The following is a 23,697-nucleotide window of genomic DNA, read 5'->3' on the forward strand; positions in this document are numbered from 1 at the left end:
CCTTCATATAAATTAGAAACTTATGCTCTTTAAAAAAACCATTTAGAATTAAAAGGCAAGCCATAAATTTGGAAGAAATGCTTGGAAAACATATGCTTGTAAAGAATTTATATCATATATATATAAATATATATTATGTCATATATCAAGCAACCCAATTTTTTAAAAAATGGGCAAAAGCTTTGAATAGATTACTCATTACAAAAAGTGTATAGATAGTCAATAAGCTCATGAATTAAAACAACGTCATCAGTTGCTAGTTACTAGAAAAATGCAAATTAAAATCACAGACGTACCACTGTACACACACTAGCATGACTAAAATTAAAAGGATTGCTCATCTCAAGTGTTAGTGAGGGTCTAGAAAAATGAACTCCCATACATGCCTGGTGGGAATGTGAACTATTACAAGCACTCTGGAAAGCTGTGTAAGTTTCTCAAAAAGTTAAATCCACACCTGCCTGATAACAGAGGCATCCTATCCCTAAATAATTACATGAGAGATGTGAAAATATATGTTCACAAAAAGACATATACAGATGTTTATATCAGCTTTTACTCTTAGTGAAAAACTGGAAACAACATAAGTCTACATCAATAGGAAACAAATAAACAAGTTATGGCATATTCATGCAACAGAATATTACTCCACAATAAAAATGAACAAACTACTGATACACAGGAGGACAGGGAGGGACCCCTCTCAAAAATGTTATGCTGAATAAAAGAAATCAAGTACAAGAGAGCATATAATGAATTATTCCACATATGAAACCAATGGAACAAGCAGAGCTAATAGGTAGGTGACAGAAAGATCAGTGATAGGTTGGTGGGTAGATGGGTGGGTGAAGAATGGACTACAAAAGTTAATGGACATGTTCTTCTACTGATATTGTTGGCAGTTGCATAGGTGTAATTATTTGTCAAAACTCATCAAACTGAGTACTTAAAATGGGTGCATTTTTTACTGTATGTGAATTATACATCAATAAAGACGATATAAAAAAAGAATATATAAATGGTAAAAAATGTGGATAGATACTTAATAAAAGAGACATACAAATCTTTCCTGACTCATATAAAAATGTTCAACTTCATTAGTCATCAGGGAAATGCAAACTAAACCAGTGACGTATCATTTCATTCCCATATGAAGTTAAACATACACCTGCCTTGTCATCCATCAATCTCAATCCAATGTCTAAACCCAAGATAAATGAAAACATCTGTCCACCAAAAGATCTTCGTAAGAACGTTTATAGAGCAGCTTCAATTATAGGAGACCCAAACAGGAAACAAACCAAATAGCAATCAATAGAAGAATAGATAACAAATGTGGAATAATCCTATAATGCAATAATACCCACCTTTGGAAAGAATTGAACGAGTGATGTACACAGCAACATGGAAGAATCCCAAAAACATTATGCTGAGCCAAGTAAGTCAGATACAAGAATATATACTGTATTAGTCTATTTACATAAAGTTCATCAACAGCCAAATTATTCTCTAGTGATAGAAATAGGAACAGTGGTTGCTAAGGAGGGAAGACTGACTAGAAGGGCTGTGAGAAAGCTTTCTGGGTAATAGAAATATCCTGTATCTTGATCAAGGTGATAGGTTCCACGGTTGTATATATTTACCAAACTCACTGATTTTAGGAACCTGAATTTAAGTTCTTAAGATCAGTTACATTTCAATCCATGTAAATTTTATCTCAATTAATTTAAAAAATCCCCCAAGTCAATTGAGTAACTATAGTCTTTATCACCCTTTTCTTTCAAGGATAATTTGGCTAATAAACATATCAGATGGGATTAATGTTAAAAACATATTTTACTTCTTTTCTTTGAAAAAATGATTTTTTAAAATCATCCCTTCAGAAGGAATTTGATTCTCTTTTAGCCAGTAGAACATTTAATCCATAGTTTGCACCATGGCCAGCATCATTCAATGAAATAAAATATTTGTTATTTTGTTTAGTAGTACCTGAAGCATTTTACTATAAACTGGTGAGAAAGAAGTGGAAGAGATCGAGATTATCTACAGCAAGTAGCCATTATTAGTTGAGAGGTAAGATCTGAGAGCGATCAGCTGCCAGGCAGTAGGGAAAGAGCATACCTCCTGAGAGCCTCACCTTGAAACATTGGTTCTTTGTCTTTCTATTTTGGCTTTTATCAGGGGCAGGCAGCCGAAGAGCTGGGAGCGCCTCGTTCACATCCCCTCTCGCAGGAGTCCCTGTAGTGTGTGAGCTCGCGGGAACAGGAGCCCTAGCCTTTGTCACCTGGATGTCTCCTGGCAACCTGTCAACAAAAGGGCCAGGGCTGAGTTCTCTAGTAACAGATTGGAAAAATCCAAAACAAGTGGTGAAGAAACTCAGAAACAGAGAGCAAAAGGGCCTCAGCTTTCTTTGAAGTTAACTTCAGGAGCTTTACCAATGGTCTAAGCATCCAACAAAGAGAGGCTGGTGAATTTAAATCACAAGGATCTTCTTGGCATGGAAATAGAGTGGGAACATCTTTTATTTTCTAAGGAAGAAAAAGAAGCTAAATTTGCTAAATGTCTTATCGATCTCTTCTAGGTCTTTAAAAAAGATCATCTACTTAGGAGAGCTTGGCCTCATCTCAAAGAGGGAGATGAATATTCTCCATGACTCCCAAGGGGTGTCGGTGCTTTGGTCTACACTGCAAGAAAATACAAGATGTAGAACCTATGGTTAGTTTATTTTCTAATGTGTCTTAAGATATAGCAAACATTTTTAAAAAATAAGGTCAACTTTTTAAAATGTATCTGAAATAATTTCTTTGAACCTCATATTTAAAAATACTGAGACATTTAGCTAATTGTTGCAAATGAAACACTCTGCAAGCATTAAAGCTCATAAGGTAAAAAACAGCTTACTTCTGCCCTAGCAGGTTTGGCTAAGTGGTTAGAGCATTGGCCCATGGACTGAAGGGTCCTGGGTTCAATTCTGGCCAAGGGCATGTACCTGGGTTGCAGGCTGGATCCCCATCCCCAGTCAGGTGTGCGAGAGGCAACCCATCAATGTGTCCCTCTCACATCGATGTTTCTTTCCCTCTCTTTCCCTCCCACTCTAAAGCAATGGAAAAAAATATCCTCGGGTGAAGATTTAAAAAAACAACAAAAACAGTTTATTTCCATGGCAAAAAGTCCACAATACTGTATATTTCTAAGATGAGAAACTACTAAACAGAATAAACAGATAAACAGTATGATCTCATTAAACTCTGTGTGCGTGTGTGTGTGTGTGTGTGTGTGTGTGTGTGTGTGATTTTAACTCAAAAGCATTCACCAAAATGTGAATAGTAATTGCTGGATGATGAGATTAGGAAACGTTTTATTAAATGTTCCTCAGGGTTAGGAGTTGTGGGGGGAAAGAACCCTAACCTCAAAGATTCCAAAACCCTGTGCTTCACTCCGGATAAATGAATGGGGAGACACAGGTGATTCACAGAACTGTTAGCTGTTGGAATGGCTTCAGACCACACAGTCTAAAGTCCCTGTTAGGTCACGAAATTCCACACCCTAACACTCTGCAGTGCTCAAACGATGGACAGATACATCCTTTACCGAGTTTTACAGACATAAAGTAGCTCTAACTTGAATGCTTTTCTTCTGAAACCTTTTAGAAGATGCCACATATAAATGATGAGGCATGTCTAAAATGACTTAAGAGCTGCTGGAAGAGTGACTATCTACCGAGAGGGGACAAGAAAACTTAGTTTGATATTTGCTTTTCACCAACTTGTAGGGCCCTGGTTAACATATTTCTTACTTTACACAAAGTGCATGCTTTCTCAGCCCGATTGTGAGCTAAAAGAGATGTTTCTCTGACGAAATTGCCCAATAAATAAACACCATCCCAAATGCACACACAGTATCCAGGCCAGTGGCTGGCTATTTGGGTCAGATGGCACAACAGATAGGAACTGCTGGCCTAAAACAGGACAACCCCAGGAAAACTCGTACAGAGCAGGTGTTTCCATGCTAAAATAGGTCAAAGAGTTCTTCATCTGGACAGGAGCGACTGCTCCCGGAGGCCTGGGCGTAACGGCTCCTGCAGCAGCGGGCATGTGCGTTAGCTGGGTAGCCAACGGTGCCCTCACAGCCCCCTCTTCCCTGGGGGGGCTGCCCAGTTGCCAGCTGCCTTCCTGCAGTCACAGGAGCTGCTTCTGAAACTGGCTGGAAGGGAGGGAGCTTTTGTTTCTCTCTAATTCTGGGCTCATTTGAAATTCATGGGTTTGTAGTTTCAGCTTAAATTGAACTCCCTGGTGTTCAAATTTATTTCTTCTTGGTAAAAGAGGCCTTCCTTTCTCCTTCTCTCCCTCTCTCTTTCTCTGCCTTTTAATGGGACCAACACATTCAAGTGGCTTATTTTTTCTTTAAAAAAAATCAAGTTCAAAAGGCATCTTGGACATTAAATAGCTCTTACAACACAACCTTTTGATGATTTAAGTGTAAATGAAGCAGAAACATATGGATTCCATTTCCCATAAATCACACACGGTCCTTAAAAAGCAAATCAAGAGAGAGTGTGCTCAGCACGATGTATTCTGTTTGGTTGAACCCAGAACATCTGAAAAATACTTGGAGGCTGACGAATCCAAAATATTTACCCATCCCTATTTATAACGTGGGGGGAAAGCCCTTGATTCGTGGCGACAGCCAAACTGCTCACATCTGCCGAGTGGTCAACCAGCAGCCAGCGCGAGCCTCAAGATAACTGCTCCTTCTTCTGTTCCCACTCCAGGCCCTTCACTCAATCTCAGATCAAAGACGCTGAAGCCCTTGCTTACACAGAGCTGGTCTGGTGTGGTATCGCTCGAGCTCTTCTCACCTAAAACAGTTGGGAGTTGTTCCACGCTCTCTGATGTCCCTGTGGGTGATGCCCGCCTCCACCAATAATCCAGATCTGACCCCTTGTGGCAACAGCCCCATCACAAAGAATTCTGGCTCATTTTCCCTTCGTAAAACCACAGCTGTGGTGCCTTCACAAGCCCCTGACGTTTTCATTAAAGGAATAAATCATGGTGATTTTATGGGGCAGGAAAGAACGCTGCTCCCTGCCAGCATCACTGACGGTCCTGCTGTCTCTTCATTGATGCGAAGCCCAATCTTACTCTGAAAGCTACTGATAAGTTTATTTAAAGTGGGCAGGGACCACATTCTGTGTGCAAGAATTTTTCCTTTCTTTTCTTTTTTTAAACAGCAGCAGCAGGAATTCGCACAGGATGTTTGTGAAGTTTGGGAAAATAGGTCCACTGGGTGTCTTGTTCTTCTCTGCCCGGTTGTTTATTGGGCCTAACGGCTTAGCTCAGACACAGCGAGTGCCGGGCACCTGACACCCCTTATCTCAGACCCTTGAACACCCCTACCAGGCCAAGCGTAACTGGGGAGCAGGGGTTTACAACGACTTGCCCCAAAGGCAAGGATAATCCAGAACCAATCTGTGCTTGAAACGTACACCTCTCTGGTGCCCAGCGACTCCCCTTCCGCTGCCTCCTGCAGCACCTTGCTGTCAGATCGTAACACAGAGCAGTCTGACCTCAGAGGAGCCTTGTTTGTGAAGATATGCCTTTTGTCACGAGAAGAGTCTCTGCACAGATTGAGTTTATACACTATGTTGAAATTGAAAATGTCTAAATTTACAACATCACAAAAAGTGTCCTGTGGAAGATTAGAAAGAAAGGGGAAAGATACACTTAAATACAGACTTAAAACCAAAAAACAAAAAGTATATCTGATGTATCAAAGTCCTGACCAACAGATCTGGAATCCCCAAGGACTCAAGGTGGTGTTTCTCAACCTTTTTTTCATTATTGCCTCCCTTTCCCAAGTTTAAATATATATATATATTTTTTTCTCTAATCCCTCTCAACCACGAAATTTTAATAACAGATATATCTTATATCTGTTTATGTACTATGGATCTTTGTTGGACCACAAACCAATGTATTATCTAAAATTATGTCACCTCCAAAGCCAGTTTTTACTGCCTCTGTGGGAACGCATGCCTAACAGATGTATAATCAAAGAGCTGACAATGTTGGCCTCAGATAATCTTATGGTCAAGCTGACACACACCAAAAATGAGCAAGAGTTCACAGAAACCATGGAAACTCTCTCTAAATCGTCAAAACAAAAAAAACCCCAGCAAATCACCTCCTAGCTGTATTTAAGAAAAAATGGATTCGTTTGAGAAGGGCAATGAGTGGACCATATTTTCTATGCACTTGAGTGTTTTTTATCATAAAAATAGAACTTTTGGAACTGAAGTATACTTTAAAATAGCCTCTAGTCCAGCCAACTGCCTTCAGACGAAAAGATAGTATTGGCCTAACATTTTAAATTGATGAGGCAGCTAAGCAGGGGATATTGTTATTTGTTTATGTGCCACAGATTTAAACTCAAACTCCAATAAAAAAATTTCTCAAAAGACTTTCTTGCTTTCTCTTTGGCATAAACACAAACATTGCCAGGGCAGATAGAAGGCTTTCTTTCTTTTGATCTCCCTTCCTATGGACAGGGAATGTTTCTTCAGTATTCTATCTTGCACTCCATAGATAATAAAATATTTTGTATATACTGTGCTGTAAAGCTTCCTGTTTCAAGGGCCTAAGATTTTAAATATCTGCTGTGAGTCTAGACGACGCATCACACGTCTGGATGCCAAACCCTCCAAGCATAGCTCTCCACCCTGCTGCCCCACTTCTTGTTCAACACCCACAAAACCAAAGCAAACACAGGAACTTGTACATAGTAGGTGCTCAGTAAATATTTGCCTACTAAGCTGGGTACACACCTTTTTTGGTTAAAAGTGATAATAATAGTGACCAGCTTGGTTGAAGAGGACTAAAACTTACGAGATGTGAAGGCCAGATTACTACTTAAAGTTTTCTACTAAATGTAATATAGACATTTTGAAATAATTTTGGCTTTCAATTTAGAGAACTGGCAGAAGTCCAATGCCTTGTGGCATTTGAACAATAAATGTTTAATAAATACTTGGTCACTAGTTTATTTCCCACAGATTTCCAAAGCTGGTTTAAATTAGGTGGTTCATGGATGATAACAGTCTAATATTTACCTTTTCATGTGCATTTTATGAAAAGCATTTCAACTCTTAATTGAAAACAGTAAGTTATAAAGGAGTTCCCTCTTATTTCATTCTTTCCATAAGTCTCAGAGGGAGGGATGCTTCCTCTCTGGTAATTTGCTTCCCGGTTAGCCCCTGCTCCCTGGCACCTTCAGTCGTTTCTATTCTACTGGCTTCTTCCCCTCAAGCTTCATTCAGTCTCAGGTGTCCCATCTTAAAAAATTAATCTGCATTTGCTCTGTGCTCACCCTCTTCTTGGTAAAGAGTGGTCTGAGCCACGACCTCCGTTCTCCACATAGCTGCCTTCATTCGTTTGACCCTCTCTAGCCGATCATCTGGATTCCACTCTCTTCTCTCACTGGAAGCATCTTAGAGCATCCTTAGTGGCATTTCACTCAACTCATGCAAGAGTGTTTCCAGTTTCCATGCCCCACGATGACTGTGATGGATTTCATGCTGTCAGTCTCACACCTGTTAGAACTCCGCTCGTCTCCTAAATACCCACTGAATAAAATAAAGGACAAATTCTTCACACTGACTTCAAGACCTGATGAATGTAAATATACTCCGCCCAAGAAGTAGAGTTTGAAACCTAATTCACAGCCTGCAGTTCCTTGTGTGGCGGTGCTGGTCAGTACCCTTGGGCAAGGGGGAGATGGCCCTCGTCAGTAGAAAGCCCTGTATTCTGAGACCTAGAAAGAAAGAAGAGAGGTTACTCTTGTCTTGTGCTGGGCTGTTTGCTACTGAGCTGTCCCTTTGCTGTTGCAGGATGAAGTTTTCTGTCTCTCCTCACCCTCTGATTTCCTACAGACCTTCACTGAGGTAGAAGCTTGGTTAGAGTAATAACTCGTGAAAGCTTTACCAAAGCATTGGTCCAAATCAGCAAGACCAAGTTCGTTTGCCTTGCAGAGGCTCTCCCTAAACTCTGCGAGCCTTAAGCTGACTCTCATGGATACTATTTCCCCATCGTCCTAGGAGCTGCCAAATGAAGCTAGGCCGAGTGCACACGGTAAGGGAAATTAGAAGGCAGCATTTTCCAGACACCCACCCTAGTCTGACTCTGTATGAACCAAAATGAAATTTAATAGGAAAATCACCCTCTGAATCAGTACTTCTCAACTGCAGATGATTGCTCCCTGTCTCGGGTTATTTTGGGTTGTCAGGTACGAGGCTGAGGGAATGTTACTGGCATCTAGTGGGCAGAGGCCTGGGCTGTTGCTGAACTTCCTACAACGCACAACGCAGCCCTGCACAGCAGAGAATTATCTTGTTGAAATGTCAATAGTGCCAAGGCTGAGCCTTATGCTCTGTACTCTCCATGTGTTCAAATGAGAATCCTTTCTTTCTAGAATAGGCTATGTCCACAGGCTCTTTCCAGACTCATGATGCATAACTGAGGGATTTTATTACAAATGAAGTAGCAGACCCACAGTCTAAGTAGCTTAGTCATATTTCTGTATTGAAATGTGAATGCAGGCCCTGCCCGCCTGCCTGCAGAGCCAACGCTCTTTTGCATATCACCTGCCCCGAGCAGCTCGGCGGCAGACATTCAGTTGTGAGTGACTAAGGGTGAAATCACTCCGGCCATGCAAAAGCCAGCTAGACAAAGTGCAGGAACAGAGAACAAAACCATCTCCCCCTGTGAAAGCTGTAATGGAATTAGAGTGGGTGGGAATAAAGCTAGGAGCTGTCTGAAGTGTGGGCCAGCGCATACTCTGGATATGAGGACAGAGCCTGGTTACAGGAAAATACTAAAACAAGGTCAGCTGGGCTGCTCAAGGGCAGCCACACCAAAGTTTGCTCCAAGATAAAGCAAAGACAGGCAGAAGCTCTTGTGAAGTGATAATCCCAGTCAGGCCCTTGAATGGCCTCATTTGTTCCAGCCCCTGGGCCTTTAGGCACCCTGCTGTCCTGTCCCCCACAGGGACTTCCACCCCAAGCAACTTCCCCCTTCCCCTCTTCCGTCCCTAATGCTCCTTCTCAGAGCAGCTGCTCAAGACACAGCCCTTGAATTTTGAACTTTTTGGCTAGTAAGATACTGCTTTTGGTTCATACTGTTATTTTTCACAATACATTACATCTCCATCAGACTCAGACTGGAAAATGTTGTTTTCTATAATTGTGGAGTTCCTGCTTTAAAAAATATTAGCTATTTCTGTAGTCTATACCCTATCCCATTGTATTTTAGAAAAGACGCATCTAAAGTCAAGATGGAGAAAATTATCCATCCAGTTTAATGCAGAGCCAAGAAGAATATGGTTCTTCTCACTCTTTCTCTTGGTATTATATTTATTTTCTTGAATGGAATACACACACACACACACACACACACACACACACACACACACATATATATGCAGTAGAAAATGAAAACAGGGTATACATGAAAATATAAATTATTTTCCCGCCCTGACTCACTAGGTTTCCACTCTAGGACCTACACACCCACAACCTCTGTTACCAGTTTCCTGTGCAAGCTTCCAGAAAGTCTCTGCATTTATAGATGTAAACCTATGTATGAGCATCACCTCTTGACCTGCAGGCTGCTGCTTTTCCCATTCCTCCTGGTGACAACTGTGGCTTCTATTGCTCAAGACGAGCCATGACAAAACAGATGACACATTTATGCTGCTGAAGGAAAACTCGGTGACTCAGACACAGATTGTTCCGTGCTCCTTTCATCCTCACTACCAGGTAGCTTTGCCAAGGTCAAGTGGTGACATTCTGATTTACCACCAAGCAGGCTGGATACAACGCACATTTGACGAGAATCTGAAATTCAAATACCAAAAAGAAAAAAAAATATTTTCTTAAGGCCTCCGGTTTTGTAATTGAACTTGCTTTTTTGCTTTGTTGAAAATAGTGTTTTCCTTTTAGTTCAATGAACACTGTCTTATCTGAAAGAATAAAAGCAGGACTCCTCCCCAAATCCCTAATTAATCACCAAACCTTTAAATTTAAGATCCAGTTTTATCGCACTCCTGAAATCTCCATTTAGCATCTCAGAGAACAAGGGCCCAGGAGCCTCACTGTTTTGACTAGCCAGACAACAGCGAGCCCAATCCCGGCTTCAGGTATGAAATGCAAATTTGGCTAACTGTGGCTTTGCCATTTACAAGAACCTGTATTCGAATAAGTCAGGGATACATTTCTCTTGGCTTTAGAGAACCTTTTAAATAGTGACTTCAGCCCTCCTAAGGTTTTTGTCCGGGTTGCCTGAAAGTGGACAATTTTCACAAGTTTGCTTTGGCACCCATGGCATGAATTTTTATTGAAAGTCACAGTTGTTTTAGTGGGCACCACTGTCTGCCAGCAGATCTCTGTAGAGGCCTCCCAGCCAATTTCATGAGAACTATGTGCACCTAAAACATGCCAAGCGTTGTAAGGCGTGACCTGTCCTCCAACTCTTTGCTCCTCTGAGCACGACCACGACTCATTTGCACTTCTGATCGAAGGACACGCTATTGAGTGTTTCTGCAGCATTTCTGCAATCAGAAAGCCATTTTTACATTGAAGACTCCTCTGCTTCTTCACTGCAAATATTCCCTTTCCTCTAGGGTGACACCCAATTTATTCTAGCATGTCAAATGGGCAAAGCAATTCAAGAGACATGGGTTCATTGGGAACACACATTCTCCACGTAATTAAACAAAATAAAGATTTGGTTGGGAAGAGATGGGAATGTAGCCTAAAACCAGTTCTCAAAATGCCCTTTAAATAACCTGTGGGAAAGATCGCTCATTTAGGAGGTTTCAAATAAATGTGCAGAGGTATTGTGAGACCAAAAAAAAAAAAAAAAAGAAAAAGAAAAAAGACATCTGTTATGAAAATGGAGAAAATAAAATGGAGTAAGCATTGCTAACAGAGTCACTTAAAACACTGAGGAGGCCATTGAGTAAGTGAGGCCTATGCATGTCTCCTGTCCCACTTTAGAGAACTGTTAAGTTGCTGACCTGTTGCTAAATTAAGCTCAAGGTGGAAAAACAAACATTCTGGATCCATGATGCTACATGGACATATGTGGACTTGATTTCCTACTCATCATGATGACAAGGAACCAATTTTGAAAACCAGCTCCCTCTATTTACATAATAGATCTAACCAATCCCAACTGACCTAGCCAACACCCTTCATTGACATGGAAGACTTAAATGAGAACAATTCCTTTGGTTTTGCCCTTTATAAACCCTGCCTTTCTTTGTTCCCTTTGCAAAACAATTTAGGTTGCCACCTCAATTCTGTGCCCCGGGCTGTAATCGCTCCTTTGCTCAAATAAACTTTTTTATTCTTTATTATAGCCTAAAACTTTTTTGTTGCTGTTAAGTTATTTTTATGTTTCCACACATAAATCATTACATAATCACCAGGATTATTGGCTTAAATTCAAGTTTACAAGTTCTTTGCCCTAAGACTGAGATGTCCCCACATTTTCCCTTCATTTTATTATTTTTTTCTATATGCGATTTTGTCACTGTTTGTTACTTTGTGTGATGGGCAAGCTCATTAGAATTTTACTTTATTAAACACTTAAGACTTAGCTTATCAATGGCTTAACTTTGAAATGACACAATTCTCATTTTAAAAGTCAGGCTAAAATCTCCCAAAGCCAATTATTTCATATTTATAAACAACCTTCTTAGTAAATTTTCACTAAAGCTAGGAAACTAATGCATAGCAGAAAAAACAGATGTACATAAAATAGATTTTATTGGCTGCTCTAGTGAAAAAAATGTTCGTACTAACTGAAAAGAAACCTGTTATTTTACAATTTTCACCTTCCCTTCAATTATACTAGCTTTAATGTTTTTCCTTTGACTTTCCCTGGGTTAGACAGCACTCTTAAACCTCAAGATTGTAAAAACAAGAAACCTTTCCAAAATCACACGGGTAAAGTTTCAACCTGCTGTTAAAAATATCACTGATGGGGCCAGTGCTTCATTCTCTGGGCGGGTTTCATAGGCTACATGAACTTAGAGCCACCGTGGGGAACACTGAACTGCAGGGAGCGTGGTGTTCTGCCCCATTCTGTCTCCGGAGAAATATCGTGGCAGATCCTGGGAGCTGTCCCACCAAAAGCCATTCTCTACCTCATTTGCCCTTCCCGTTTCCCACTAAAGAGCCTAAAAAAGAGGAATATTAACTTCCAGTCCTTCCACCTGGGGATAGCCCTGTTATCAAGTTCTGGCCAAAAAGATATAAGAAAAAGTCTGTTAGAACAGTGCTTCGCAAGCTTTACTGTGCATTCAAATCACCCGGGGATCTTGTGAAAATGCAGAATCTGGATCCGTAGTCAGGGTGGGGCTTGAACCAGTACATTTTAATAAGTTCCCAGGTGATGAACAATGTGGTCTGAGGACCACAATTTTAGCAGCGGGGTATCAGAGGGCAACTGGCAAGGACTTTCCTCCTTCGTTTGGACAGAGGTGTGCAAGGAAAAAGCTGCTTCCAGTCCCTTCCTCCAGCTTCCAGCTTTAGAATAGGGCTGAAGAAGGATGTGCCTGTGGGCTGTGCCAACCATCTTCTCTCCAGGAGGGGTGCAAGCCAACATGCTGAGAAGAGCAGAGTAGAAAAGTACAAGTGTCCAGGTATTGGATGATGTCATTGTGCTACTGAAGTTAACTAATCTTGGGACCTCCTACCTGTGAGCTTTTAATTTTAATGGGGTAAGAGACACCATCTGGCTTAAGTGCCATCTGTCCTGTTTCCTACTGCATGCAACCCAACAGCTCGGTGACTCCATGAGGGTGCGATCCATTCAGCACGGGCCGTGTAATCAGCCAGCCTCCAGGCAGACGCCAGGCCCATAGCCCATCGCCAACAGAGAGTCGCCGGATCTGGGGGTGGTAATTCCATGGCTGAGAGTCTTCTAGGGGCAGAGGACACTGAGTCATGTGTTGCCGGAAGAGGAACTTATTCTTAGGACTGTAGCAATTAGGGTTTTAGTCCCTGGCACGGAAGGGGAACAGGAGAATGGAGGGAGGAAAGGCGCCCAAGTGCTTCTTCTAGTCTCCTATTCTTCTAGTGCAGCCTTTCTGAGGAATGAGGGAGCAAGCTGCTTCCAGCGACTGGGTCACAAAGCAAGTGACTGTTGAAACCCGTTGGCATCCAAAGGCATCGTCTGAGGTTCGATACTGGGGGTTAGAGTTAGTAAACTAATGTGTGGTATTTGGGGAAAATCTCTCACTTGCTTCACCCTGTAGTGAATAAATGCTGGATGCTGCAACTTTGTCAACATGCGTTTTTCATTTCTTTGCTTTACCTTAAGTATCTTTTATCCCAAAAGAACTCTGATCTTCCCAGTTTTGCCTAAATCTTTGGTAGCTTTTTTTTTTCTTTTTTCTTTTTTTTGGAATATATCTTTATTGATTTCAGAGTGAGGAAGGGCGAGGGGGAGAGAGAGAGAGAGTTGAAACATCAATGATGAGAGTCGTCATTGATCGGGACCGAGCCTATGACCCGGCCATGTGCCCTGACTGGGAATCAAACCGCGATCTCCTAGATCCTAGGTCGATGCTCAACCATTGAGCCACACCCGGCTGGGTGGTAGCTTTCTTTTTATGGTCTCAATTTTCTCATTGTATCAGTTAGGTTACAATCTTATCTGCTGTAATAATAATAATAACAATAACAACAATAATAATAATAATAATAAAACAGTAGGTTAAATTAGATAGAAACTTACTTATGTCTCATTTAATATTCTGAGTGAAAACAGTCCAAGACAGAAAGGTGGTTTCATGGTATCAGGGACTCAAGCTTCTTGTATCTTTGTTGCTCTACTGTCATAGAGCTTCTGACTCCAGGTCTAAGGCAGCTAATCAAGTTCCCACCATTATATCTCTGATCAAACCATCTAGAAGGGGAAAATAAGAAATGGAAGGGATGTATCTCCCATTCAGAACCATGTAGGCCTTTAAGGGCCATGTGCCCAGATAAAACTCATATTTTATTACTAAATAAAGAAGTAAAGAATGCATTTGGGGGACACATGGTCTCTGGTACACTCATTCATCAGATGACTTAGGGCAGTTGTAGATGTCCTTGAACAACAGTGATTTTTAAAAAAATAGCCCCAAATATTGCCCTTTAGAAAGAAATGCAGGTGTTTAGTTTCCAGTGTGATATAATTTTCTCCCCTTTTAATGAATGTACCTTTGTAAAGAAATTCTACAGTGGCTCACATTGAAATTACCTTCTTTTCCTCTATTTCACTCAGTTCATCTCTCTTTAGTTCAGTACTTTCTTGTACTGATCCACAACATTATTGCCAATACAATCAAAGAAACTCTGCAAGCTCCCAAAGTATTTGTAGATGAACACCCAGCTTGGGCCTAATCAACAATCACCTAATATACTGACAAGTCTGAAGAATAGATAGGCTGGGTCCATCAAGTCTCTGTGTGCGAAAGGGCCCGAGGCAAATCTTAGCAGTGAAATCTTCTGAAGGGAGGAAGGAATCTTTTAGATACATTGGATTATTTGGACAAAGGATAAAGATGATTCTGAGAACACCTCCATTTCTGTATGTCCCTCTAGTCTAGCCACCATGATATCATATTTTTACTCAGACACAAACAGGACTGTAATAAAAAAAATTTAAAAAAAAAGAATAAAAACTAATGTAGAGATTTTTGAGAGTCCATGGTATTGGTATGCTGATGCTAGAAGCTTCCATGATAATGAGAGGGGGCATTTTTATTAATTGCAACAATCAGAGCTTTGGTTTCAGTGCCATTACCACTGGCATGTGGCATTGCATTTTGGTCCAGCAACTGCAGTATTGTAGCAGGGACATCTCTGATGTGCACTGTTGAAAGAGTTGCTACTTTGTTCATTACCATTGCCATAATAATCTGGAGCAAAAGAGATCACAAATGGCACATTGCAGTCAAATGATTAAGGCTGTGGAGCACAGCAAGAGTTTCCTCAGAACTTCTAGGACTACCTCAGAAGAATTTGAGGATTTCTGGCTTTTCCACAAAGTAGGTAGAGTATAACCAGAGAAATGCTAATTTGTAATTGTCCATTTCCCTTATGAGAATTTAGTCTTCATTAAATACTTCTCACAATTCCACATTTCCCGATGACTATTGAATGGGTATCATTTAAAGCAAGTCCATTTGTTCTCATCTTCTGCTGGCTAAGGTCCACATCACTTTCATTCCGATTCCATTGGCCAAAGAAAGTAAAAACTTTAAGGAAGGTGGGGAATGAAAATGATTACTACATGCCCAGAAGGAGGAGAATCAGTGTTTATGATATTCAAATGACTGTCATTGTACTTAAACAGTGAAATGCAAATAACATATGATAGAACTGGAAATTTTAGTTATGATGATTGCTATAACCTACCTAATTTACTCCACTTAATTTTGGTGCCAACGAATGCATTCATCACTACCCTTCCCACCTAATGCAACTCTTCACGACTTCCTAAGATATGGGGTTTGCCTACTAACGCATGGCCTAATAGCCCAAGAGTATAAAGAAAACCATGATTCTGTTGATCTACATGACATTGAAAAATTGTCCATGCAACAACAACAAAGATGTCTCCTATTTATGTTTAAAAGAAGTTACATTTCAAAGGTATGTTCTACTTTCCTCTAGAAAGGCTATTGTGGACAGGGCCAGGATTAGGAAAATATGTGAATAGAGTATGACTTGGAGCCATTTCATCAACTTTTGTGGGTAATACCATCTTTCCACTCTCCACCACGGCTTTCCAAGTCATCCACAAGTCCAATACCCACATCTAAGTTTTCACTTTCTAAGGAGAAATCCTTATTAGGGATTGTTTCTCTCTCAAAATTCACAATAAAAATTTAACTGTATTATGATCCAGTCTTTAAGGACAACACTCTTTGCTAACCAATATAAAAAAAAATAACTTTTTAAAGTGTTCATGACTGAAAGCAATAGAATATGTAATACTTTCCACTAATAAATTTGCAAATTAACAAGGGCTTTCAACACCTTAAGCTAAAACAGAGAAAAACAATAGGAATTTCAGTCTTCAGAAAAAGAATTATGAGAGATCTCTTTGAACAGAGCTTCCTTTAGTAGTTTCCCTCAAATCACTCCATAAACCTCGAAATGATAGTTATAAACACAACTAATATCTTTTTTATTCTCCTGCTATTAAAATAGCCTAAATGATACCATCTGATGCTGGCAAGGATGCAGTTTAACTGGTTCTTAATACACTGCCTTGTATTAGAATAGGAATACTTTTGTTGGAAAGAAAGCTTGGATTATCAACTCAATAGATAAATCAAAAATTAAATTTTAATTGTTGATGAATGTTAAGCAAAATGCAAAAGAAACTTTCAAATATTCCTACACATGACCCCCTCCCCAGGCACACTAGTTTCTTTTAGTTTTTTTGTCCAACACATGTGCTTCCTTGCTTCATGGTCTTTCACATGCCATTAGCAGTATCTGAAGTGCCCTTACCCTCTTTTCCTATCCCACCCTACTTCTTTGCTATTTCCTTATTCATTAGGCTTTATTTAAATGTTACTTCCTCTAGTAAGTCCTACAAGGCTCTAGAATTAGGGGGTTGAACCCCATCTATCTGTTTTCATAGGACATTAATTTCCCCACTCAAAGTACTGGTCACTTGTAGACTGGTCTGCACCATCCATAATTAGAAAAACTTCATCAATACAAGGATGGTGCCTCCCTTGGTCACTGTTGCCTTCTTAGTATGCCAGGACTAGCACTTGACATGGTGCTCACAAAGGGTATTTTGAGTAAATTAAGTAATATATTTAATATTGTAGAAAATTATTTTTTCCTAACATATTAATTGGTTGTACCCTTGCCTGATATTAGGGTTAAAACTTAACTATTCCAGTAAAGCATATAATAAATAAATATGGACAAATATATTCCATTAGACATAGATTAGGCAGATTAATATATTACCTATAAAGAGTTAAATAATCTCACTACTAGGTTTAGCAAAATATGTAAAAAACTATAAGTATGAAGATGCTCTTAGGAATATTGTTTATCAAACTTAAATATCAGAGATATTCCAAATGTTCATGAATGGAGGATTATTTAAATCAATTATGGTATGACACCTGAATAGAATAATATGTAGCCATTAAAATTATGTTATAAAGCCCTGGCCGGTGTGGCTCAGTTAGTTGGGTGCCATTCCCTGCACCAGAAGGTTGCTGGTTCAATTCCTAGTCAGGGCACATGGGCTTGATCCGCAGTAGGGGATGGAGGCAATCTATCGATGTTTCACTCTCACATCAGTGTTTCTCTCTCTCCCTCTCCCTTCCTTTCTCTCTAAAAATCAATAAAAATATATATTTTTAAAATGATGTTATAAAAAAAGAGAGAGCGTTTAGGAGTCTATGTCACAATGGGAAAACCTTATAATAAAATGTTAATTGATTACAAAGTAAGGTACTAAATTGTATGGAAATCATTATTCTAACCATGTGGAAACATGCATCTGAAAAGAAACAAATTAGTGACTGCATTAGTGGTGGATTGGGGGTTATTTTTTCTTTTAGTCATAAATATTTTAATTCATGTAATTATGTTATTCTTTTAAACTAAATGATGTTATAAAGACATTTATGACATTAAAAGCCCATTTTTATACATTATGGGTGACAAAATAAAAGTCTGAAAGTTTAAAAAATAAGATTGAAAGTTTAAAAGATAAAATGTGAAGACTGGCAATTACCAGTGACTGGATAAAAGCAGAGATTTTGGTCAGTGCGCTGAATTAGCAGGAAATAAATTGCTAGGCCACTAACAAATGTTTCTTGTGAAGAACTCTCTTCACCCAGCAGAATGAAGACAGCTGCTGGCTCCGAGCGAGGAAGGCGCACCTGGGGCGGCAACGCAATCACCGCGGGAAGCGCTCCAGCGCGTCGGCCTCGGAGCGCAGCGTGCTGAACAGAAAGGCCACATTTTTATGTGAAACCCCGGAATGACTGGGTGCCAGAGACAGAAGAAACGTAAAGGTAGTACAAGCAAATAACTAACTAAGGGAGTGTTTCAGAAAGGAAATATCATGTCAGGTCTTGGCTTAAAGTAAGCAGTTTTTTTGTGAAGGGAGTGTTCACACCATCTATTAAATGCACACTCCATCACAAAAACAAAACGCATCTGTTTAAGATTAAGATTTGTAATAAACATTTTTAAAAAAGGAATGTAGAAGGCAAATATATATTGTAAAACAAAATCTACACTCTTGGGATGAGTGTGACTTCCTTTAAAAGAATCACAGCGTCCAGAGATTATACTTCAGAGCAAAAGAAATAACAATTAGATGCACTGACGCGACCTTAGCAGAGGCACATTCAGTCTGGTGAGAAGGAAGAATATTAAGCTGAAAATCAAGCACGGTATCCTATTGTGTAGAGTGCCAATCTTCCTTAGAGGCAACTGACAAAAGAAAAAAAAAAATATATATATATATACACATACACACACGCGTATATATATGTATATATATACTTTTCTGAAACTGGTAGCAAAGAGTAGACAGAGATAAATAAAACTAAGAGGAAGTTTCCAAAATCAATCTCCCATCAGCAATCAAGAAATCTTCACCTTAAGTTATCTCTAGCTCTTTTTAACTTAAGCCTTTTCTTGACAGAGGGGTGTGTGTGTGTGTGTGTGTGTAACATATATCCACATATTAAACTAAATATTAGAAACAGAAATCATATTCTAAAACCATGACTTAGATATTTTAAATAGGTTACTCTAAGAAGTTCCTTGTCAGGCACTTTAATACAGAATCATGGTTTACGAATCTGTACTTGGACTGTAGTATTACATGAATGTTTCAGCACATGTTTAAAAGAATGTATTTGAAAGAGTAAGTCTGGGGCAATAGAATACTAAAGGCTGAATTGAGGGTGTGTTTTTTTCTCCCTTTTTAAAATTTTTATGGCTAAGTTTCACACACATGGACACGTATTAGATATTTAGTAAGTGGAAAGAAATAAAACTATTCCTGCTTTTTATATTCCTGTTTTTTAACTATTCCTGTTTTTACATATCTGTTCTGAGAAAAACCCTTTAATAAGTCTGTCTAGCTTGGAAAATGTGGCCTCTTTCTTGGTCAGTGTTGGATGGTTTGGAGTGATGCTATCCAATATTATTACTAGCCGCATGTAGCTATTGAATGTAAATAGAAATTAATTAAAATTAAGTGTGACCTTTAATTCGTTTCAAGTGCTCAGCAGCCACATGTGGCTACCATATTGTACAGTGCAGATTATAGAGTGTTTCCATCACCACAGGAAGTTCTATTGGATGGCACGTTCTGGCGCAAGTTTGAGAAAGGAACTACTCTACAGGAATCTTGAATTTGGGGGCCAGAAAAGCTTTAAAGAGGGGGCAAGGAGATCTGAAGAATGATATGAAAGATGCAGTATCAGGGGAGGATAGGGCTTTTAGAAAAGAGAGCCTCTTGTTATAGAAATATCTGGAGTATTTTTACAAACACAAATGCCTAATATTCGGTGTGGAGTGCTCCACCCATCTTACCCATACCCTTTGTTCCAAATACTCAGGAAATTCTCCACACACAACCCCTCGGTCAGTGATATTTAGGGGAATATGAGTCAGTGTCACACACTGTGGGTGGAATGAAGAGTGGAGATAAGAAATTCAATAGAATTTAAGATCAGAGCTAACCAAGGACAAAAAGCACCCTCTCATAACTCCAACCTAGCCCCATGCAACAATCCTCAGGGAGGAGTTTGCATCAACTTTCACTCAAACTCATCCAAGAGCAAATGACCCCAAATGAGCATATTCTTACTTCAGTTTGCCAATTAACACGGGTTCCAAGTGTGTGAAGAAAATTATAAATTACCATTCCTCTGTCTGTATTTCCTGAGACATAATAAACATTTTCATAGGCATTAAGAAGGGTAAAGAACTCAAATGCATTCTTCTCTATGTATCCAGCTCAGAAAAGACTTAAGTTAAAAAGAGTTAGAGAGGATTTTTTGAGGTGGAAATTCCTCGGCTGTGATGAGAGCTTGATTTGGGAAGCCTCTTCTTAGCTTTCTCTCCCTCTGCTCTTTGCTGCCAGTTTCAGAAACCTAAAGAACAGAAAAGGCCTCCTGCAGAGCCTCCTTTCCGAGGTGGGTATTGGAGCTCAGAGCCAAGGTAAGGCTGCTGTCAGGAGGTTTCTGGGCTACCAGAAGCACCTCTAGCTCCTTGGATGAGAACAAGGGTGACTGACTGTTCTTTTGTTTTTCAAAACCCAGTAACATCCACCATATTAAACAGGAATTTAATGTTTATTTGTGGATTTTTTTAAAAGCCTTTTGGTCAGCCCTGCAAATAATACAGACTTCCAAAATTAAAGGAACACCAAAATAACTATGGCATTTCCTCACTTGAGCATAATGGTTTCTTCAGAGCAGATTTGCTGCATAAACACTGAACATTTTCTTTCCCTCCAGTAACATCTGTGAACCAGTGCACCACTTGGGAAAACGAAGGACTAATAACTACGTCCAGACACGGGTGGGCACAGGTGCTCCGGCACACAGTCCCACAGACACCTCCCGGTTCCGACAGGCGAGCTATTTCTGACCGGCTCCTTCAGGCTTCAGTCACACTGTGTGTTTGGCCCGGGAGGAGCGCAGCCCACTGGCAGAGTTGTCAACCTCACCATCTAAGGGGGCCCATTTGCCCATTTTTTACTGGCAAAGTGCATTCCTTGAACATATTGACTCTCCGAACAGAGAACGTCGGCCCAACAATTTATTAAAAGCAATTGTGTGTTTCCTAGGTCTCGCCAAACATTTGGTGCATGTTATACAACCCTGTGAGGCCAAACTTCAGCCCTACTGCCTTGAAGAAAAGCTTCCCCAGCTAGCTCAGATGATGGGGAACCCCTGATTTCCCATGGCAACCGCTCTCTGGAATGTTCCTTGCACACTTCACCATGTACTGCCTTCTGAGAGGTACCTCTTCCATTTGTAACGAACAGTTATTTTACGTTTTTATTCTGTTTTTAATTTCTCTCATTTAAAATGTTTGCTCCTTACCTCTCGCTACATTTCATACTCTTTGATGGCAAAGATGGCTTTTTATATTTGTTGGCCTAATAATACTTAGTTTGATAGATTATACCTAATAGGCCTCAATATGTTTTAGTTGATTTAAAAATATAATTTTTAAATTGAAATTTAGAAATAAGCATACACTCCTAGCCCCTTATAAAAGCATTTTGGGTACCAAGATAACATTTGTCTAGCATTCTTATAGTATGAGAGGAAAGTACATTAATTTTATTTTTGTTAAAATTGAGGGCTCTTGGTGGGTATGTGAAGAGAGAAGGCAGAACACACAATCCATGCATCAGAAATTCCAGAATAATCATCCAATGTATCAGTTGAAGACTATTAAACCAATCAAGTACTTGCAGGCATACTGCCCAGTTTCAAGCTAAAAATCAGATACTTTCTCTGCTCCCTAACATCCATTGTTTGGAGGCTGATGATCTTATAGGAATAAAGTTGTTCTGGTCATAGACATGTAGTATTTGGGTCTTCCCTATAAGTGGCACTTTGTATATAGTTTTAAAAATCAAAATTACAAAGTATGACTCACATAAACATTTAGCAATTTACTAAATTTTAGGAAGTGGCTTATATGTTAGATACACCAGCTAAAATCTGTTCAATGTTTAGTAAGTATGCTCTTCACATTTGATGTTAGTAAATGACCTCTTCTTCAAAGGACCTCTTACTTGGAAGAATAGAACTTAGAGAGAGGTGAGCACAAGTTCAAAGTTCAGAGAACAATATTCTGAAGAAAAGTCTGAAGAATTAGAGTTATTTGGCCTAATAGCAAGTCATAAGAAGGAATTCGCTGTTCTCAGCTTTATCAACAGATTAATAGGAAATGCATAAATAAAATGTTTTTATTATCAGAATAGTAATAGGGGATCTTTCTTTCTCTTTATCCTTACAGATGGGCAGCTTGGAGGATTTTAGAAAATCAGAGTCAAGAGACAAGCTTGTTATAATGATGCATCTAACATGTGTATGCACATGAAATCAATGCATGGTCAAGGTGGTGAGCATGTCCATCACCTCTGAAAGGTTCCTTGTGTCCTTTTGTATCCCGCCCTCCTTCCCACTTACCTGAACCCACCATCCTCAGACAACCACTAATAACCTTCTGACACTATATATTCTCTGCACTTTCTAGAGTTTTATATAAATGGAACCATACAGTACATACTCTTTTGTTTGCCTTCTTTCACTCGACATCAGGATTTTGAGATTCACCCATGTCTTTGTGTTAATCAATAGTTCAGTTCTTTTTATTGCTGAGTAGTAGTCCTTTGCATGTATACACCAAATTTTGGTAATCCATTCACCTGTTGATAAATATTTGGGTTGTTTTCAGTTTCTGACTATTACAACTAAAGCTACTGTAAACATTTGTCTATAAGTCTTTGTCTAGATATATGCTTTCCTTTCTCTTGAGTAAATGCCTACAAGAAGGCTGGTTTATATGGTAAGTCTATATTTAACTGCTAAATTGCTTTCCAAAGTAGTTACATCACTTTATATTGCCAACAGCAATAAATAAAAGTTAAAGTTCCTCCACATCCTTACCAATGCATGATATGATTAGTCCTTTAATTATAACCACTCTAATAGGTGGGTTGTAGTATCTCATCATGGTTTCCTCACATCTCCCTAATGACTGATGATTTTTAACATCTAATGAGAATTGATTTAATGCATTTTCCCTCACAGTTATCAAGTTTTCCCCCTCCACTACTGTCTTTCAGCAAATAATACTAAACCCAGAGTTTCACTTTCCCAGGGCAGGAGTAGTAGATAGATATTCCTTGATTAAATATGCCATCGCTGAGATTTGAATCTAAAAGCAGACTCTTTTGATCCTCTGAGAACTAATAGCACTGAAATCCAGGCCTTGTTGAAACAGAAAGTTTTAAAAAAATAAATCTAAACTTCCCCATTAAGAACAAAACATGAGGATGAGGACCTGAGCATATTTATTGTTAGCCGTAGTAAAGAAAGGAATGAAGATATGATGTAAAAAAAAGGCTCCATCCAATAGAAATAGGGAAAGATGCTTCCAAATGCTGTGGAGCAGAGCCCAGAAGGGTGAGAGCTGGGCACGTGGTCAGATGCAAGTATTCTAGCTCCCCGCTCAGGGTCGGTGTCTCTGGGGTTAGAGGACTACAGGTATCAAATAGCTGAGGGTCGATTCAAGAGCACTGGAGCTAGTGCTCTAAATCCACAAAGCCAGTCAAGGAGACTACATTCCTTAGCAAAGCTCCAGATCCAGCTTGGCATTGGAGGAAGAGGGTTCATATGAGCAGAGGAGCAATGACTGAGGGAGGAACCTAGAGTTATCTCACAAAATACTGCACCCTGCAGTGAAGTGCGCAAGAAGCAGGCAAAGGTTCTGGAGCTTCCCCGTGGGGCACTCAGGGACAAGACTGGCAGGCCTAGCCGACCAAGGAGGCTTGTGGCACAGGGGTCATTGTACATAAAAGCAATGGCTAAACCCATATCACTGACTGGTAAATG

At 39.7% G+C, this 23,697-nt stretch overlaps 1 protein-coding gene and 1 long non-coding RNA gene across 2 annotated transcripts in view; both read right to left on the reverse strand.

Annotated features, from left to right (window-relative positions):
• Nucleotides 1-4,845, reverse strand: part of LOC308555338 (zinc finger protein 474-like) — a 62,002-nt gene extending 57,157 nt beyond the window's left edge. The window contains exons 1-2 of the mRNA XM_081133511.1: nucleotides 4,700-4,845; nucleotides 2,138-2,303 (exon numbers count right to left, since the gene is read on the reverse strand). The gene's annotated coding sequence lies outside the window, so the exon portion shown is untranslated. The remainder of the gene's footprint in view (nucleotides 1-2,137; nucleotides 2,304-4,699) is intronic.
• A 637-nt stretch (nucleotides 4,846-5,482) lies between these two features.
• On the reverse strand, nucleotides 5,483-22,503 carry LOC308555309. Its single transcript, XR_013998531.1, has 4 exons — nucleotides 22,370-22,503; nucleotides 13,800-13,970; nucleotides 9,646-9,889; nucleotides 5,483-5,688 (listed from the first exon to the last, which is right to left on the reverse strand). It is a non-coding gene; the product is annotated as an uncharacterized lncRNA (long non-coding RNA).
• Nucleotides 22,504-23,697: the final 1,194 nt, after the last annotated feature.

This window comes from Miniopterus schreibersii, assembly GCF_964146895.1.
Source record: "Miniopterus schreibersii genome assembly, chromosome: 3".
In the NCBI taxonomy this organism is placed as follows: Eukaryota; Metazoa; Chordata; class Mammalia; order Chiroptera; family Miniopteridae; genus Miniopterus; species Miniopterus schreibersii.